This window comes from Sinohyriopsis cumingii, chromosome 6 (genome assembly GCF_028554795.1).
Source record: "Sinohyriopsis cumingii isolate HCF-2022 chromosome 6, ASM2855479v2, whole genome shotgun sequence".
In the NCBI taxonomy this organism is placed as follows: Eukaryota; Metazoa; Mollusca; class Bivalvia; order Unionida; family Unionidae; genus Sinohyriopsis; species Sinohyriopsis cumingii.
Genome location: NC_142966.1, coordinates 4,753,709 through 4,766,583, shown reverse-complemented (window position 1 = coordinate 4,766,583; position 12,875 = coordinate 4,753,709). Strand labels below are relative to the sequence as shown.

Genomic DNA, 12,875 nt, shown 5'->3' with positions numbered 1-12,875 from the left:
GTCTTCTTCACTACACATACATCGCATACAAGCGACTCTCATTTTCAAAACATGTATACTATGGGGCACACACGTCAATGCCGAGATATGACTGACTCAAAAGGTTATACTTAAATAATATCCATGCATCACAGAGCCATTTCACGATGTAGACTATATGTACCCAGATCAAACCAGGTAATACCATGATCGCATCATGTTAGGAATCATTTGAATGTGTTAAATTAATGAGAGTATACATTAAAGTATAACCTTTTGAGCCAATCATATTTCGGCATTGATGTGGGTGCCCCATAGTTAGCTCTTTCATTGCTTTGATAGGTATTTTAATGACCTTTTAATGCTGAATTCTAAGTAAGTAGCCCGTTTCAGCATTTACCTACTTATTTCTAATATTCAAGTAAAGAAGTAATTCCGTCATTCAGAACCCAGTTCAAGGATGCCCAGATGCATAGAATACTTTATAAAGAGTTATTATACATAACAAAAGGGTTACAGAATTCGTCACTAACATTTTTCCAAGCGGACTAACGGCTCTTATAGAGTAATCTATATTCAGGTACAAAGACCCCATTTTGATGCCCACTAAATTATGGATATTGCATTTTACTTGGAATACAGCTTTGCCATACAGGTAGCAGGTATATGTTAATACTAAATTTCAATATATTGAGCTTAGACTCGATCTTTTATTTATTCAAAAGCTGAGGTAACCGAACATGCTGTGCTAAATATCAGCGCTGCAGTTAGGCTGCAAACGAGAAACCTTACTAATGCTTGACATGGCATCTATTCGTGACATTTTCATATCTTTTTATGAAAACAATTCAGTCAAGGTCTCCCCTAACTTCTCAAGTATTCTACACAATTGTTTGACTATTTACAAAAGTCATGAATTTTGGGTCTGGAGTTGAATTAGTATGCCTGTAGCCAACACCATCACAAAGTAAGCCAAAAGCGGATGGATACACACGCGCACACCCACGACTATTTTTTACTTGTCTCACAATATACAATACAGCTTCCAACAAATAAGATCCATGTGTTTCCAGGCGAAATGAAACAGCTATCCAAACAATTAGCTTTATAATATATAAGTAGAAAATGCCCCCCACCTCCCGCCATCGGCTGTCAACAAAATCCAAACAGGTTGCGTGAGTTATATTTATGGCACAGCTCAAGCATCTGCGTGACCTTTGAACTGGCAGGTTTGTACGGAATGCACATTTATCGTTCTGATGTATACTTCGTGGTAATACAAACATGAAATAAGCAGAGATATGCCCAAAACAGATCTCACGTAATCTCAATATTCGTCTGAAATAAATCATTAGTACATAAGCTCATATCGGTCATCTGACATACGTCACTATTTTAAAAGCATCAATGCCTGCATGGGAAATTTGATGATAAATAAACATTTCTAACATAAATGCCCCCAATACAGTCCTAACCGAGAAAGTCCCCACTACAGTCCAAAACGACAAAGTCCAAATAATCCGACAAAGTGAAAAACAGGTTCAAAAATCCTTAAAGAAACAAAAATATAACCAGGTCATGTACATGTGCCATCACGTAAGACACACGGTTGATACGTAATGGTACAAAATTAAATGTAAAGGCCTTAATTAGAAAAAGAAAGACTAAACCATTCGAAAAGCGGGTCACATTTAATATGGTAATCTACAGGTTCATACAAACATGCCTACCTTACTTAATTTGCTTTTTGTCCAGTGACTTCAGTATAATCGTATTTACAAGCTTGCTCGGGAAGAATGGTCAGATGGATTGTCAATAATTTCCTGCACTTGCTGTGGAAGTACTATCAATCAAGCTTTTAAAATCGACAATAAAATGAAACTATTACTAAGAAAGGTCATTTCAATGACACGTTATGTTGGACTCATAACACTGAACCAATGTTTTACATACCATGAAAGTCAAAACGGTCACTACAGAAGCAGTTTCGGACAAAACTGGTCATGCCGGTCCGAGAAAGAGGTGGAAACGGGCGTAGCTACCAATAAAGCAAGAGTATGCAAAGCATAGGGGCCTACACATTATTTGTGTACACTATAGTTTAGGCAGGTGCCCATTGGTAAGTTTTGCATAGAGGCCCGCATAGGGGCCCAAATATCCTGGCTAAGCCAATGAGTGGAAATACTAAAGCCTTAGATTCCAAATGATAAGAGCAATGTGTTTCCAGGCAAAAAGTAACAGCAATCCAGATATAGATTCTTATCTACTGTGAACAAAAAATATCTCTGTCAATAGCTTGTAAGGTAATGCAGTCAGAGTGAGATTGATATCATTACACATGTGTGTCTATTCGCCTTCAGACGCGGCATGTTCTTGTACCAATATTCTTACTGATAGGCTGCTTTACGATTTGTGTAATTTGTAAATGTTGCGCAAGTTATTGATTATGAGAATTAGGTATTGTACTTAAATGTATATGGTGCTTTTCCTTAGTCCAGTCACAGACTTTACGTGTGATTTGGTTTGGTATTTTACGACACCAAGTAGGTTAGTGCCAAGACTACTATAGTAAAGTGCCATCTCATGAACATACCATGATAACCGATCACAGATGATGTGATGGTCGGATTCGAATCCGCACTCTTTTGGTCGCGAGTCCGGTGCGAGAACCGCAGTTCCTGGATAGTTTTGCATTTTGTTGTAGGCGTAAACTTGTCATACCTACAAGTCACAATACAGCAAATTAAAATTATATAATGCATAGGATATTCTAGCCTACATGTCGGATCCAAACTACACAGATCTAAGCAATATTGTAAGGGTTTACAGGCAGAACAAACAACATAGACCTGATATGCTGGAGCATTGTGTGTTTGCAGTTTTACCGACTTGTATGACCGTTCCGGTGGCCTAGTGGTTGGAGCGTCCGCCTCGGATGCGGTAGGCCATGGGTAAGATCCCTGGCATAGTCATAACAAAGACTTACAAAAATGGTACTAACAGCTGCCTCGCTAGGCGCTCAGCATTAAGAACTTAGTGTTAGGACTGGTCGGCGTGGTGTCAGGATAATGTGACTGGGTGGGACATCATGCTACATGTCTGCGGCATGATGCCCCAGTGCGAGACTTCACTATCAACTGTCACGCTGCAGACATCGTAGTGATATGACTGAAACATTGTTAAAGCTACGTTAAAAATCCAAATCACACAGACACACAGACAGACACACACATAGACACACACACAGACCTGTATGTGAGTATATACGGTAGATGGTCATCTCTAGTGTTGTATAACATTTCCAGTGATTTATCTAAAGTGTTGTATAACATTTCCAGTGATTTATCTAAAGTGTTGTATAACATTCCCATTGATGTATCCAAAAGAGGCGGAAAACCACAGTGGCTCTTTGGTTAGCGTACCGGACATGCGATTGAAAGGGTGTGGGTTTAAATCCTACCACCAGACCTGCCTACTGTAAGATGTCCTTGGGTAAGGTAGTTTCGGAACTTAAGAACCTATTTGTGTTGCTGTGCTGTAAAGCACCAAACCAACCATAAAAGGTAAATGCTTTCGAAAGACACCATGGTAAACAAATTTTTATTGCCGTGTACAAAAAACGAACACCCACCCCACAAAACAACACAAGCAATAAACAAACAAACATAGTACTACAATGCTTGACATCAATAAGTTCAGTAGTTAAAATACGCTCACAATGATTAAAAACGAATAAGATTTTTCGGTTCCCAGGCAAAATAAACAGTTAAAGACAACCAACAATTATTTTACTTTGAAAAATCAGTGACTGAGGTAATCATCAGAGCTAAGAAACACGAAACAAAACTGTACCGCTGTATTTCTGAATTTACCGCGATATGTACTACAGTATACCATAATTATATTGAGGACAATAATCCATGATAAGGGGAAGGGGCCTGAGACTGTTTTGTTTAATTTCAATAGCTGGAAAAATATCTTGCTCTGATTTTTTGCAAAATATAACATATTTTATCCATGATATTATTTTCTAAAAATAAATAATATTTATCTTGAGATAAAATAAAAAAAGTAGTTTAGCTTAAACAAAAATAAGGCCCCCCCCCCCCCCCGGCCATGAAAATTAATGACCAGTACTACGACAAAAAAAATGCGCTTTTGAAAGACGATTTGCAGTCTTACATTAGGAGTACATATACTTGGCACATACAGATACACTATACAGTAAATAACAAAAACAAAATGTGTTAGGTTTCCTTCTTTTTTTTTCATCCAAAATTTTTCGGAAAGTTGGATTTGGCCCGAATGTGTATCACAAGATTCCATTTGGACACTGCATTGGCATAAATGACGTGTACAAGCATGTGATTAAACGATCATAAATGCAATTATATTTGTAATATTCGCTATTAATTTGTTACATATACAACTATTTTGTCATGAATAATGATAACATGCTGCTCATATCATTAAAGTCGTAAAAATATCCTCGGCAATTTCCGTACATCCCTTACCGACGGAAATTACCAACGTACCGGTACATTGTCAAAGTTCCGTAATACGTACCACCGAAGAAAAAAAAAGCGATAAAGAAGGGTATGCCGGTAATACCGCTCAATCAGATTACGACACTCTCATGTCACTGAATCATTCTCAAGGTTCACACACGTATAGTCTGTTTCATAATGTGCGTTTGACTAAGTCACGATATGTAAAAACTCTTAGATTCTCATATCTGCATATTTTGTATAGTGGAATTTATAGTACTAAAAACTAAAACATATACCTTATACTTCCTAATATGGCCCTCATAAAAATGTGTACAAACTACATACGTATAGACATTATATATATATATATATATATATATATATATATATATATATATATATATATATATATATATATATATATATATATATATATATATATAGTACATACGTATGTAGCTTGTTTACATATTAGTAGCATATGGAAAATTAGTGCTGTAGGGACAACTGATTAGGTTTTTCTAGTTCCCAATATTACATAGCCAAATTGATTAGATTCCACATTTCTAGTCATTGCAGTCTAAAACACACATTCAGAATCCAAAACCGCCTTACTGATATAAATTCTTTTTTTTCTCAGGTCCAGCTCTGGTCTATATAGTAGAAAAACAAACCAGTCATGCGTGATTATGTAACTTAATTAAAAGGCTATTTACAGTACCGAGGCTAAACTTTCGGTGTTGGAGAAGATATCATGATCACTATACTAGAGACACGATAACATGATAAGTGGTTCTAATCAGTAAAGTAACTTGTATGTAGATCTGAAGGAAATAAGATTTTATACTAAACTTTTGATAATATCTTTGATAGGGCTCAACACCCTCCAAAAAATTATTTAACATTTACATTTTCATGCCGTGGTTGAACGTGAATGCCTTTAGAGATGTAGCAATCATTTACGTGTTAACAAATCAACTTCTAAACAAATCACAATTGAGAAATTAAATAGTTAATTTAACATGGAGTTGAAGCTGAGTGGGGTCAGAGATGTAGTGGTTGAAGGTGAGTGTGATCAGAGATCTAGACAAATCTCAACTGTACTGAGAAATTAACACACCAGCCAGAGAAATATGACACCAAGATGTCTTCTTTGAAAACGGTGAAACGAATGACAAGCCGATGGAACTCAATGATACCTGCACCAGATTTAAATCACCTTCGGGGCCTAGGAGAGGCACTAGGTTCGAGTTGGAGCCTCCGAGCTGGAATAAAGAAAACTACTCTCTTATTGGTGTGAGATAATGAGTAAGACGGTATAAACTTATCTATGGGGACGTGAGAGGATGAAGCAATGAGAAATAGGAAGAGGACGGTCCGTTGCAGGTCCTGGGAACACTCTATATCTCAGCCAGTTCAATCAGCTCAAACTATTCGATCTGCATCCAGGGACCAAATCGCTGTCTTGACCAATGCTAACCTGTCTTTTCACGAACCGGCAAGTCTCAACTGTCAGCCGGGAAACCCTGACCGATAAACTTGAACATCAGCCAACTACTGAACCAGAAATCGACCAGCAAAGTAACTCTTCTAAAGTAGAAGATATAGAGGAAAAGGAGGAAGTATAAGGGGTAAAAGAGGAAGATATGATCCAGACAAAGGTTGATTGATATGGGTCTTCAAGAAGGATTAACTGATCGAACGAAAGCCACCCATTTCATCAAAGCCATCAAGTATGAAGCCTGGCGGTCGATCAAAACTAGAAGCCGAAACCAGTGCAATGGAATCTGTGAGCGCAAATCCTTAGCAACTTCTGCCCAGATTTCTAACATAGCTACTCCATCTCTACACTAGTCGAGTCATCGAAACAACTGTGGGAGATATCTAATGTAGGACCCTTCTCAGAGCTGAAAACCGATGGATCCAGCAGTGTGGCAGAGGCAGTCGAAGATAACGTAATCAGTGGGCCTTGGACGTTCCGAAGTGAAAAGATAACAGCCAATTTTAGGGCTCTTACCAAATTGCCATAATATTCATTTAGATTCGAAAACCTCTTTCGATAAAACCAGATAACATCAAACTTAACCCTTTAGTCACCGTTCAAAATTTATCTGGACAAGTTCAATATTATAAACAAAAGTCCACTTAGACCTTTCTCATTTCTTCGGAATGTTATGTATGGTTGCACCAAAATTTATTAATTCTGAGATAGGAAAATTTATAACATGTATATATCGCAATTCTAATTACAATTGTGGCTTGCACAGAACTGGCAATAGGGAATAACATTTAGTATAACAGGGCAGAGTTTTACTTTTGTAAACCTCAAACTAGCATCACTTAATCACTCAACATAAAGAACCAAATTTATACTATATCCATTTACAGATGGTAATGGTATAATTATCGTTTAAAACATACGATATAGGTCTGGTACTGAGCGAATGGATCTTGGTCAACAGCTAGATACACTGAGGGACAGATCTTCATGGTGAGGTATGTGAGGTGTGGATTTCTTTCGAACAAGAAAATTGTATTTACTTTTATCTTAAAATCCTTTTTCGCCCAACTAATATAATGGATATAATTAGTTCTTTCTTTAGGCATATCAGAACAAGGGAGCAGGGGTATTTTAAATGCTATTTTGGAGCCACCATTTCTTCACAAAATATCCCTCACCACCTCCTCGAAAATTAAGTGGTCGATCTCTGACGCATAATCGCCTTTCGCTGTATCTATTCTATGCGAAATGAAATGCCCGTTGACAGTTTGTCAGCAACGTCTGGTTAGGAAAACGCGTGATAGCGCTACGCATGTGCACCTTGACTTTGCAATCTATGGTGTTCTATTATCACCTATAAACAGTAGACTTCAACGATGACGTCCGCAAATAAATTCTGTTCAAATCATAAATCAGTATAAGTCGGATTCACATACATGTAAGTGGTACGTAATGTGTACGCTAAGGCGAAAGGTTATCAAGAAAGCAGTGATCATTTGTACCCTGTATGGGGTACACCTCACCACCACCCCCCAACACACACACACACACACACACACACATAGATTAAAATTCACCCCATACAGGGAGGGAGAGAGAGACTAAATGTGATAAACAAACCTACACTCATTGAGAAACAATTGGCGAAACCGAAGCGTGACTAATAATGTCACGTGAAGATAATTTTATCACAAGGAACATACATGCATACAACAGTATTCAACTTTCCTTGGTATGGGGTGATTCAGTTTGTTGTGGGGGTGGGGGATGAGTGGACATCCCCAAGACATATTTTGTCTGTACTTGATAAAAGGTATTGTCATAGTAACGTAAAATAATTTAAAGTTGTACATGTGATTATATGACAGATCATGACGGTCAAATTATTTGTATGATAGAGTATGTGATGAGAACAGTTTTAATTAACAAACCAAAAATTGTTTTGAAAACAGATTAAACATAAATACGGGAAATGGGGTTGGATGGCGCTCGGAAACTTTCACTTAAACATGTATATGTAAGTGAAATGTCCTTGACATTGGTCATCAACTAGGATGAGCAATGATATTGATGACATTGGTCATCAACTAGGATGAGCAATGATATTGATGACATTGGTCATCAACTAGGATGAGCAATGATATTGATGATATTGGTCATCAGCGAGGATGAGCAATGATATTGATGACACTGGTCATCAACTGGGATGAGCAATGATATTGATGACATTGGTCAGCAACGAGGATGAGCAATGATATTGATGGAATTGGTCATCAACTAGGGTGAGTAATGATACTGATGGCACTGCATCTGTGATCAATGCACATTTGTGTCTGCCTTATTTATAAGGCAAGGTAACAGTTACAGTGGACACAATTCCAAAGCATGTACTCGCTCTATTATGGGTGTTCTCTTCTACAGATTCGAACTATTCGTAAAATATGTGACTTATGCCTACACGTTATTTTTTAAAAAATGTGGAATAAATGTTCATAAAGCAGGAGGTCAAGGCTGGTCTAACATATCACAGCTAACGTTATGTACTATTGAATATTGTGCAATATGTATGCATCACGCAGGCGTATGCAACTTGAAAAATCAAAAACAAACACGCATGCTGAGGAATATTCACAACTGGTTTGGATAAACTGACTCGGCTACTAATTCGAAAAGATTAAAAAGAAGTAAAAAACTAAACTTAAACAGACTTTACGGAGAAGATCAACAAATGGGACCAAAACGTAGGGTAAGAATACCGTGGAATGCCTTGAATCTATCAGTATATGGCATTTAGGATAAGAGACAATAACAGGATTTATGCCGGCTAGACCTCAGGATGGCTATGTGTGCCAAATTTTATTATCTTTCTCAGAGCAGTTTAGAAGGAGCGGCAATGCGAGACAATTGCCAATGGATCCGTAAGGCAGGACGCCAGAAAATGGGCGATGTACGTAGATGCGGTACAAGTGGATGGATAAATGATTTTGGACCAGTGCAGATAAATGTTGTTGTGGTAGTTGTTGTAGGGTTTAACGCCATTTTTCAGCACAAGATAGGCTATACATAGCGGCCAGTATAAATGGTGGCAGAAGAACCCGGAAAAGCCCCGGAAAGAACCACCGACTCACGAGAAGCTACTGGCAAGCTTTCTCAAAAAAACCCACATTGGCTGAACCTGAGTCTTGAACCCAAACAGAGGTGAGATGGCAATGACCCGTAATGGCGAGCGCTTTAGACCACTCGGCCACTCTGGACCCCGCAGCTAAATGTACAATGTGATTGCTTTTGTGTGATATGAATACAGATACAATGGAAGAGGGTTATATAACTATGTCATATCTTAAAGTAATAATGAATTCTTTCTTCTAAAACTTATCAATGCCGTCGCATATGATTTTGTTTCTGAGTTTTACATTATATCATTCTTAAATTGTCTCGTCCATCAGGTTATGTTAGAAGGTCAGAAATGCCCTGATTAAAATGAAATAATTAATAATACAAACTGAGATAAGTGAACTTTACTGAAATTAATTAATGATCAGTACTTCAGAAATGAAACAATCTTATGTTATCTCATAACAGCAATGTCAAACCGTATATATCATAACACGCATGGGGGTCTCAATACTGTGAGAAGCACACGACTCTGGTTCGAAGTCCATGTTTTCCCTATTTCCATGAACCATACGACAACAGTCGTTATTAAGGGTTCTTAAACGTGCAAATACAGTAAATAATTTGTCTAATCGATTAATGACCACACATCACGAAGTTTAATTCCACACTCGCACTGGTTTTCTTGCCTCACATTGGTATGGCCCATTAGTTAGCCTTTCGAAGCCCAAGATTGGTACTTCACCCCATACAGAACACAAAACGACCCAAACACCTAATACAAAGAACTGTTTTTATCTGAAGTTACTAAACAGCTATGCATTAAAATATCGAAAATATGTGAAGAAATCAGGGAGGGAAGGGTTCATTTTACTAAACTAAGCATAACGTCTCGTCAATGCTGTCAATAATGACACCCGATGCTAGAAATCAGCAAATTACTAGGTTTGAGAAATACCTTGCAAATGTGTGTATATATATATATATATATATATATATATATATATATATATATATATATATATTCTTTTCATTGCATGACTCCAATTATAACATTTCGTAATTCAGCTTGTCAAAAAAATATCACTTCAGAAACAATGTTTACTTACATTACAAAGATGTTTCATCAAAGAAATCCTCGGTAGGTAATGTTCTCCAAACACTTTGATCCATATAAAACTAAAACAGCGTACTTTGAACTGTTTTATCTTGGGTGAAAACCCTATCAAATCTGGTATTGATACGTTTCATGATAACAAGGTTATTGTCCTTAATAAGCTGGTAATCAATAAATCTAATTAAAAGCGTATAAACTTTGTCAGTTACCTGGTGTGCTAAGAGGGTTTACCACATCCCTTATAGGACACATCTCTTATAAGGAAACTGGGTGAGAGGTTGTAACCGTTACACGTGAACATGCAGTAATATACACAAAATAATCTACACGTAAAATGAATTTTTCCTTATACTGTATTTAATTTCTGACCTACAACCGTGAAAACATTTTGCAAAATTGCTACATATATTCACGTGAGAATGTGAATAAAGAACCAATGATGACAATTTTAGCAACAATTAAGTTGGGGAAACATGCTGTACAAGATACAATTACCCCCCCCCCCCACCGGCTACCTACAACTTTTTCATGGAATTCCGGGATATTTTTTTTTAGTCCACTATGACACAAATAGAGCTTGAAACGAATACTTTCAAGCTACATTTTTAAACTATCAAGCTAGCAATTAATACTATCATGTGAGCAAATGAAACAATCAAGGTAGCAATTTTGACCATCAAGCTAGCAATTAACACTATCAAGTTAGCAATTCATATTTTTAATGGCACAAAACTTGTACACTTTGCATAAATTTTGCAATAAAAGCTGACCTTAAATTACTAGCTAAACTCAACTGAAACTTTTGCGATAATAAAAGTTAAAGGTAGTAATTATTTTAATACATAATGTGGACCTTGTCAGTATGTTTCCACTATCTGACCTATACAAGGTAAAGTAAAAGCTGACACCTAGACAGAGGTCATAGGTAAGTTTTGTACTGTGCATGAATTAGTCTTGCTATATAGGGTGCAACCATGATTTTTACTAGATCAACAAATCAGTAGATGCAATATGAATTCGATTCAAACTAACCCAAAAACATCGTTTCGAAAGCAGGACACACCACGTTAATTGGAGCAAAGGGCCTTGTCTCAGGACACACAACGTTACTGGAGTAAAGGGCCTTGTCCCAAGACACACCGCCGTAATTATAGTAAAGGGCATTGTCCCAGGACACACAACGATAATTGGAGTAAATGGAATTGTCCCAGGACACACCACGTTAATGAAGTAAAGGGCCTTGTCCCAGGACACACCACGGTAATTGGAGTAAAGGGCCATGTCCCAGGACACACCACGGTAATTAGAGCAAAGGGCCTTGTCCCAGGACACACCACGGTAATTGGAGTAAAGGGCCATGTCCCAGGACACACCACGGTAACTGGAGTAAAGGGCCATGTCCCAGGACACACCACGGTAATTGGAGTAAAGGTGGCGCTCACCAGTTATTATGTACTTTTGAGAGAGTGACGTATGTGAGGTGAAATTGTCCGCATTTAAAACATGCACAATGGAGAGAATGTTGGCATACCTCTATGTTACATTAATGTAATGTGGATGATATTTCTTTGGATATTGTACTTTTGGAAATTCTACATGATCTAAGCACACTGATAACTAAAATGACTGCTCCCTTGTGCTAAAAAATCAGTCTGAATTAGTCTAAAGTAAACTATCCACAGCAACTATTAAAATAGGGAAAATGAATTTTGCCAGACAAGACAATACCAGCTTCTGAAAGTGCAATGAATGAATTAGCAAATATATAAAATGTAAAAAACGTTATCAGCTCTTTTTTTAATACATTTTGCTTCTGAAGTTCAGGAAGTGAAAATGACCAAGTGGAGCTAGCACTTTTTTGAAAGGTGCACATCTGGAGTAAGGCCATGTTGTATACTCTATAACCCATATTACACCCATCATTCATACACCAAAATAAAGAGAATTAAAGGTTCTTTGAATTATACCTAAGATATACAAGGTCATTTTTAAATAGCCAGTATAACCAGTGAGGAAAGCCGGGGAAATTCTTTTTCTTTAAAATTCTAAGCGCCACCAAAGGGCCTTGTACCTGGACACACCACGGTAATTAGAGTAAAGGGCCTTGTCCCAGGACACACCACGGTAATTGGAGTAAAGGGCCTTGTCTCAGGACACACCACAGTAATTGGAGTAAAGGGCCTTGTCCCAGGACACACCACGGTAATTAGAGTAAAGGACCTTATCCCAGGACACACAACGATAATTGGAGTAAACGGCCTTGTCCCAGGACACACCACGGTAACTAGAATAAAGGGCCTTGTCCCAAGATACACCACAGTAATTAGACTAAAGGGCCTTGTCCCAAGACACACCACGGTAATTAGAATAAAGAGCCTTGTCCCAGGACACACCACGGTAATTAGAGTAAAGAGCCTTGTCCCAAGACACACAACGATAATTGGAGTAAAGGGTCATGTCCCAGGACACACCACGGTAATTGGAGTTAAGGGCCTTGTCCCAGGACACACCACGGTAATTGGAGTTACGGGCCATGTCCCAGGACACAACACGGTAATTGGAGTTAATGGTCTTGTCTCAGGACACACCACGGTAATTGGAGTAAAGGGCCTTGTCCCATGACACACCACGGTAATTGGAGTAAAGGGCCTTGTCCCAGGACACACCACGGTAA

General features: G+C 37.9%; 1 protein-coding gene across 6 annotated transcripts in view; it reads right to left on the bottom strand.

Annotated features, from left to right (window-relative positions):
• Positions 1 to 12,875, bottom strand: part of LOC149796299 (ceramide phosphoethanolamine synthase-like) — a 99,186-nt gene that overhangs the window by 72,300 nt on the left and 14,011 nt on the right. The window contains exons 1-2 of one of the 6 annotated variants that reach the window (XM_089960944.1): positions 10,194 to 10,246; positions 2,573 to 2,700 (exon numbers count right to left, since the gene is read on the bottom strand). The exons of 3 other annotated variants lie outside the window; for them this stretch is intronic. The gene's annotated coding sequence lies outside the window, so the exon portion shown is untranslated. Of the gene's footprint in view, positions 1 to 2,572; positions 2,701 to 10,193; positions 10,247 to 12,875 lie in introns of those variants that run through there. 2 more of the 6 variants (XM_089960945.1, XM_089960946.1) reach the window with 2 other exon arrangements.